This window comes from Etheostoma spectabile, chromosome 10, assembly GCF_008692095.1.
Source record: "Etheostoma spectabile isolate EspeVRDwgs_2016 chromosome 10, UIUC_Espe_1.0, whole genome shotgun sequence".
Classification (NCBI taxonomy): Eukaryota; Metazoa; Chordata; class Actinopteri; order Perciformes; family Percidae; genus Etheostoma; species Etheostoma spectabile.
Window position 1 is genome coordinate 24941965 of NC_045742.1, and position 7433 is coordinate 24949397.

The 7433-nt window shown below is 46.9% G+C and overlaps 1 protein-coding gene and 1 long non-coding RNA gene across 4 annotated transcripts in view; both read right to left on the reverse strand.

Annotated features, from left to right (window-relative positions):
* The window catches only part of piezo1 (piezo type mechanosensitive ion channel component 1 (Er blood group)), a 134191-nt gene that overhangs the window by 80703 nt on the left and 46055 nt on the right, over positions 1-7433 (reverse strand). The window lies entirely within an intron of this gene.
* The window catches only part of LOC116696475 (uncharacterized), a 12794-nt gene that overhangs the window by 842 nt on the left and 4519 nt on the right, over positions 1-7433 (reverse strand). The window contains exon 2 of the long non-coding RNA XR_004333738.1: positions 37-39. This is a non-coding gene — a long non-coding RNA (uncharacterized LOC116696475). The remainder of the gene's footprint in view (positions 1-36; positions 40-7433) is intronic.

A 7433-nucleotide genomic window follows, 5' to 3' on the forward strand; every position in this document is an offset into this window, starting at 1 on the left:
ATACACTGTGGCCGGGGCTGCCGTACAAGGTGTCACCTGCTCATCAGATAAACACTCATACACATTCACACCGCCCCTTTAAATTAACTTTCCTTTGAAAAATTCTAGAGAAGATTGAGCACAGTCAATCAATGGCCTTTCTGGAAGAACATAATATTCTGGAAGTTTTCCAAACCAGTTTTAAAACCCTGAACAGCACAAAATCAGCTCTTTTAAGAGTTTTTAATGATATATTTTTAGCTACTGACTCTGGTGACTGAGTCTTTCAATCGAACTCTGGAGTGGTTTGTTTGTGGTGAGAATGTGATTTGTACTCGAACAGCACCAACTATACATACTCCACCAGTCTGAGCTAATGTCTCCTGTTGTCAGGTGTGTTTAGCAATCTGGGATGCAGCAGAGCAGCAAACTGTAGCAGCTTGCAGTGTTTATATCACAGAAATAGACTGCTCAAGCTTGCTGTCCATCACTCGTATCTCCATGGTCAAAAAAACAAAGTTGGAGACAGATGCCGGCAGAGAAGAGCAAAGTCTTGGTGACCAGGGCAGATGTATCTCTCGCCAAACAATGTCTGATTATTTTAATGAAATGAGCTGGTTTGACCATGGGGATGCAAGTGCACTAGTCCAGAACACAGGACCTTGTTCCTGTATTTACTTTCTTGCTCCCGCCCCCAGAAATCTGACTAATAACATTCTTGCGTGATTTGTAATGGTGCATTTTGGTACGCTTGGATTTCTCCAGGTGTGAAACGAAACCAAAAAACTGAAAGTTTACAAACTCACTAACTTATTCAGATCAAAGCAGGATCCTGCTGCAAGAACTCGCCCAGCTAAGTGCTCCTCACCAACTTCCTGTCTGACATGAAGCAGCATGTGAAGCTGGGGACACACAGACTCCAGGACCAGCAGCACTGATTCCAAGGCTCCCCCTCTTGACCCTCTATTCTTACACTATGTACACAAACAGCTGCATCTCCAGTCATCAGTCAGTCAAGCTCAAAGTTCATCTCTGATGTAGGGGGATTCTACCTATGGGTGGGAGAGTGACCTGGTGCAGCCAAGACAACTTGGAGCGAGCGAGTAAGTTCAACTTGCCCTTGACAATGATGGGGCACTTCTACACCACCATCTTTGAGTCTAATATCACCTCCTCTATTACCATCTGGTATACTGAAGTCTGCCCCTGTCTTTTGCAGTGGCAGCAGTGCTCATTTGCTCCGCTGAAAAGGTTATTGGCTGCAATCTGCCATCCTTCCAGGACTGCAGGTCTCCAGAGCTCATCAACTTTCAGAGAGATCCCACCTACGTCGCCAACATCTAAGTCAGTCCCACCTACGTGCGGTTCTGCCTATGTCGCTGACCTCCGGAGCAGACCCACCTACATCACTGCCAATCAGAGCGGTCCCGCCTATGTTGCCAACCTCTAGGGCAGTCCCATCTATGTCCCCGACCTTCAAAGTGGTCCCACCTTCATTGCTTACTTCTAGATTGTCTTCCAGAGCCACTCTCCAGATCTGCCCAACCTCCTGCCCGTTCTCCACACTTTCCCTCCATCCTTTTTTTCCCTTGAAAGTTTGCTGTTCTCGATTTCAAAACACCTAATTCAGGTTGATACTGCTGGAAGAAGCACGGAGAAACCCTTTTCATTTGTACATAATACTACTGTGCTGGTATCAATAATGATGCACAGTAAATCTTACATCAGTAGCTGGGGGAGGTGCATTATTGGGTATGTAAAGGCCATACAGTGCCAAACCTATCAAAACGCAAATTATTTTATTGTTACAAAAAAATGCTTTGGGCACAAACTGAAGTCTAACAGGCCGGGGTGCGGACTGATGGTTAGCCAGCCGGAGTGCAGGCTAAAGGCTAGCCAGCATAAGGGCAGACTGAAAACTAGCAGTGTAGGGTGCAGACTGAAGGCTAGCAGGCCATGGTGCAGACTGAAGGCTAGCAGGCCCAATTGCAGGCTAGAGGCTAGCAGTCTGTTGACTAGCAGGCTGGAGGCTAGAAGACTGGAGGTTAGCTTACAGAAGTGAAGGCCGAAGGTTAGCAGGCCCAGCACTCACAGACAAGGAAGCTAGAGTAATGGTCAAGTTATCTGCTAATCCAGGTACCCACTTCACTAACCAAGGCTTGGAAGAGACTTTTCGGAGTGCCAATAACAGAGCTGCCTCCTTGAACTATATCCTGGCATTTTGACAGTGGTTAAAAGGGCACTGAATGCTGTTAATCACATGATCAACTTTGTCCGCAAATGATTTTTCACTTGCTGGGTACTTGTTTGGCCAGTTCATACTGTCACAACTAAGGAAATGAAGTATTGGACCCAAACGCAGACAGGATAAATTCAGCAATCTATAGCCAAAGGGAAGGTATCGATATGCCTGCAGGCAGGCAAGCAGGTACAGGTCCAGGTTGAGGTTTGGAATAACAGAAACTCAAAAGCAATAGCACAAGACAAGGAAGCATCAGTGCAACTTTAACAAACTAGCAGGAACTGAATGGAACTGGGCTTGTACATAAACTGATTTGTACTTGAAAATCAGATTTTTCAATGGAATACATTCAACTCAGTGTGACGTCATACCTAGCTCCAGCTTCCAAGTTCCAAGGTAAATGAAACGCACTATGAGAGGCTGATGAGGGAATGAGATTCAGATAAGGTGTAGGCCGGAAAGGCCAGGCAATTACAGAGCCAATGAGGGAAGTGGGAAGAGGTGTTTATGTGGGTGGGGCAGCCAGGTGATGGGGAAAGGACAGAAAGTCCAAAGGCATCAGGTGGATGGATACAAAGAAATACCAATGACGGGGCATGGTGAATAGGGAATGTGGCTGGGAGATGGACAGAGAGACAGACCCAACAAGAATGGATGCATGAAAACATCTGAGATATACTATACATGGCATGGTCCACCAGTAGTAATCCACAGTTATTTACTCATTTAGATTTTTGCCTAAAAAATTAATCTTTATTTATTTACTTGGCCACATTTTTAGTGTAAATCAGAATGTTTGGTTTCACCTCTGTATGATTCTACTTTATTGAATATAAAAAATGCTTATAAAGTCTAAGTTAAAGTGTATGGGAAGTTTTATGGGGCCTCTACTCTTACACACTTATACACACTGCTAATGCTGCAGTCTTCTTTAGTCGTCAAATCTTGTTTATGGGAGCTAGCAGCAGCCCAGGGGTGTAATGGTACATTTAACACAGACACATACTGTACATTTTACCAATTTTCTTTACTGCTTGCTGTCACTCTTCAACATTAAGTGTTATTATATGTAATCAGGTTTCATCACCTAATTACAATATAGGTCAGACTAAGAATAAAAATAGAAGTCTGTTCTCTATATTGGGCTGTTGATAACAATTGTAGATATAAAAACACACATACTAGTCAAATATCCCTGAACACACAGTATAGAAAAGTACCAGGTAAACACCCAGTCATGATATGCAGTAACAGGTGTCTCTCAACAAGTATCTCATGTTTCTTACTACTGAGACAGCAATATCACAGCAACTCATCCTCCTTCTACAAAATGTGACTTCACTGCTATGTGTAACGGAAACCACTCAGACAGAGGTAGTTGGCTTAGGAAACCCTCTGAATTAGACTTAGACTTAGACTTAGACTTCTCTTTATTTATCCTTTTGGGATGACTCCCGCAAGGAAATTGAAAATTCCAGCACCAGTTTTAGCAAGAAAGAACAAATTAAAATAGATTAAAAAAAGAAAAGAAAAGACAGGATAAAGACAACAAAATAACAATATGATAATAACAACAATAAGAACATTTGTCAAATAAAACAAACAAAGACCATAAAATATATTAAAGTGTCAGTGTTGAGTCCAGTATTGAAGTGATAAAGTGACTAGGTGTGCGTGTATGTTGTAGTATGTGTACTGTGTGTATGTATGTATGTATTTACTGTGTATGCATGGATGGTATATATGTATGTATATGTGTATATTGTATGTATGTATGTATGTGTGTATGTATGTATGTATGTAGTTGTGGTATGTGTGTATGTATGTATGTATGTATGTATTGTCCTCTGCCCTATTTCCTCTCCCCCCTAGTGAGGAGTGTAGAGTCTGATGATGAGGGACAAAGGAGTCCTTGAGTCGTTGGTCCGGCACTTGGGAAGGAGCAGCCTTCCACGAACCGGCTCTCTGGTGCTGAGGGGGTGCAGGGGGTGGCTGGAATTTCAGTAATAGCCAGCAGTTTGTCCAATGTCCTCTCTGCCACCGTACCAGTGAGTCCAGCTTCATGCCGACCACAGAGCCGGCCCGCCTGATCAGTTGTCCAGCCTGTGGGTGTCCTTCTTTGATATGCTGCCCCCCCAGCACACCACAGTGTAGAAGAGGACACTGGTGCCACAGACTGGTTGAACTCCACAGCAGTTTGCTGCAGATGTTAAGGAGCGCAGTCCTCAGGAAGTACAGCGGCTCTGGTCTCCTGTACAGGTGGCTGCTGTTTGTTGTCCAGTCCAGTTGTTGTCCAGCCACAGCCGAGGTATTGTATGATTGGACTGCCTCCCCCTCAACCCCCAACAACGACTGGTTGCGGTTTGGTCTGGACCTCCCAAATCAACGACCAGCTTTGTTTTAGAGGTGTTGAGCTGTAGGCAGTAGTGCGACACCAGAGAGCAAAGTCCCACCCAGACTCCGATACCCTCCCCTGTCCCCTGATCACCAACGATGGCTGTGTCATCTGCGTACTTCAGTATGTGACACAGCCTGAGTTGTAACAGAAGTCCGAGGTGTACAGGTGAAGAGAAGGGGGCCAGCACTGTGCCCTGGGGGGCTCCAGTGCTGCTGACCACAAGTGTCAGACATGATGTCCTTCAGCCTGACGTACTGTGGCCTGTCGGTGAGGTAGTCTCTGATCCAGTCACCAGATGGGGTCCACTCCATCTGACAGTTTGTCCTGGGTATAGGGGGCGGATGGTATTAAAGGCACTGGAGAAGTCCAAGAAGAGGACCTCACTGTGCCATTCCTTATCCAGATGGGAGTGGACCCGGTGTAACAGGTAGAGGATGGCGTCCTCCACACCAACATCTGGCTGGTACGCAAACTGCAGGAGGTCTGGGCGGTGCTGTACTGGGGTCTGAGGAGGCTGAGGAGAGAGAGCCGCTCCAACGTCTTCAATAGGGTGAAGTGAGCGCACACGGTCGGAAGTCATTCAGCTCGCTGGGCCTGTTCTTCTTGGGAACCGGAACGATGCAGGATGTCTTCCAAGGGTGGGCACTCTCCCTAGATGCAGGCTAAGTGAAGATCCGTGGTGGCGGCTCCCCCAGTTCTGCTGCGCAGGTCTTCAGCAGTCTCGGACCACTTTATGGCTGCTGCTTTCCTGGGCGAGCTTCCTCAGCTGCTCTCTGACGGTCCGTGGGAGTGGGGCGGGGATTGTATTGAGGAGGAGGAGGGGGGTATTATTGTGGTGCTGGGGGGAGGTGGTAGACTGGGATGTGGTGGTGTCAGGGGGGAGGTGTGTGGAGGGAAGGGAACATTGCTGGGGTGAGGGTGGGGGCAGGGGGGGCAAGGGCTGGTAAACTTGATAAAAGTTATTCAGCTCCTGGCCTCTCCATTGCCCCTGTTGTTCTGGTCTTTTGTTGTGACCTGTGATGGGCCTCACACCTTCCAGACCTCCTCATGGTTTTCCCTCAGCTTCTGCTCCACCTTCCTCTGTAGCTGTCTTAGCTTCCCCACACAATGTTTCACCTCCGCTGTGCTGCCTTCATGGCTTCCCTGTCCTGCTCTGAAGGCAGCCTCTTCTTGTTGAGGACAGCCTTGACCTCCTGTGTTACCCATGGCTTGTTGTTAGGGTAACATCGGACGGTCTTGATGGGGAGAACACGTCTGCACAAAAGTCAGGTAGTCCGTCAGACAGTGTGTCATCCCTCTATGTCCTCACCATGCGGGTCGATCAGCACATCCAGTCTGTGGTGTTTGTAGCGTCTCAGGGCACTTTCCATCCAGGGGACCACCTCCTGTTGCGAGTTGTCACGGCTGTTTTGGACCAGGGGGGTGTACAGTGGCTGTAGATGAAACAGGTTGTGATCAGACTTCCCCAGTGGGGGGAGGGGAGTCGCTTGTATGCATCTCACTAGCATACAGGAGATCAATTGTCCTGTGTTTTGGTCGGACAGTCTACAACCTGGTGAAAAACAGCCAAAGTAGAGTCCAAAGTAGCACGGTTAAAGTCCAGAGTGATCATGAAGGCTCAGGGTGCTGTGTCTGCAGCGCTGCTGTGACGGAGTGAATCTTCTCACAGGCAGCGGCTGCGTCCGCTCTCGGAGGGATGTAAACACAGAGAGTAACCACATGGCTAAAATCCTGGGTAAATAAAATGGCCTCATGCTAACGGCTAGCAGTCGAGGTCCCGGCAAAATGAGGTGTCTTTACGGAGACATGTCTGGGTTACACCAGCGGTCGTGACATACATGAGTCCCCCACCTTTGCTTTTCCCACTTGCCTGTGTGTCTCTGTCGGCTCTCACGGCAGTGAATCCAAGCGAGTCCACGTAGCATCGGGTACGAGTGGTTTAGCCATGTCTCCGTAAAGATGAACAAGTGGTCTCACGGTAAGTCCGCTGGTTGTTCACGCGGACAGCTCGTCGATCTTGTTCGGCAGCGAGTTCACGTTCCCATGATAACGGAGGGAATCGAGGCTTGTAGCGCTCGATTTTCCGCTAGCTCGGCCTTTAGCTTCGCCCGGCCTTGCAGCCCTGGGTCCTCCTCAGCTCCGTCGGGATAGGGTGCCGTGTCCCGGCGCGTCTTGGTGCAGAGCCAGAATTCCTCTCTTGAGTAAGTGAGAAGCTGGTCCTGGTGAATTTTACGATTGGAAATATCCATAGGATATATAGAAACACACTATCTTCGCAAGAAGAGTTAAAAAGAGATACAAAAAAGAGGTTTAAATAAGTAGAAAGAGCTAAAAACTGGAGAGCTACTGGAGAGGCAGCCGTCTGCCACAGCGCCAAACTAAGAATAATGAAATAATTAATCGTTCAGGAGAGAATCCCAAAGCATCTAAGAATAGAATTTTCCCGTTACACATAACTTTTGGTGGCGGTTCAATCCCTGGCCCCAGCAGTCTACATGTCTTTGGGCAAGACACTGAACCCCGAATTGCACTCAATGCTGCGCCATCAGTGTGGGAATGTGCATGAATGTTTATCTGATGAGCAGGTGTTGTATGTAGGGGTGTCACAATACCAAAAATTCAGTAGTCGGTGCCAATATTGGTAAAGTTACACGATTCTCGACGTCGATACCACTTGAAACATGAACTTCTTTAATAAATATTGTACATACAGTATATACATACCGTATATACCGTATATACATATACAGTGTATATATATATTATATACACTGTATATATTCTGTGTATATATATATATATATATATATATAT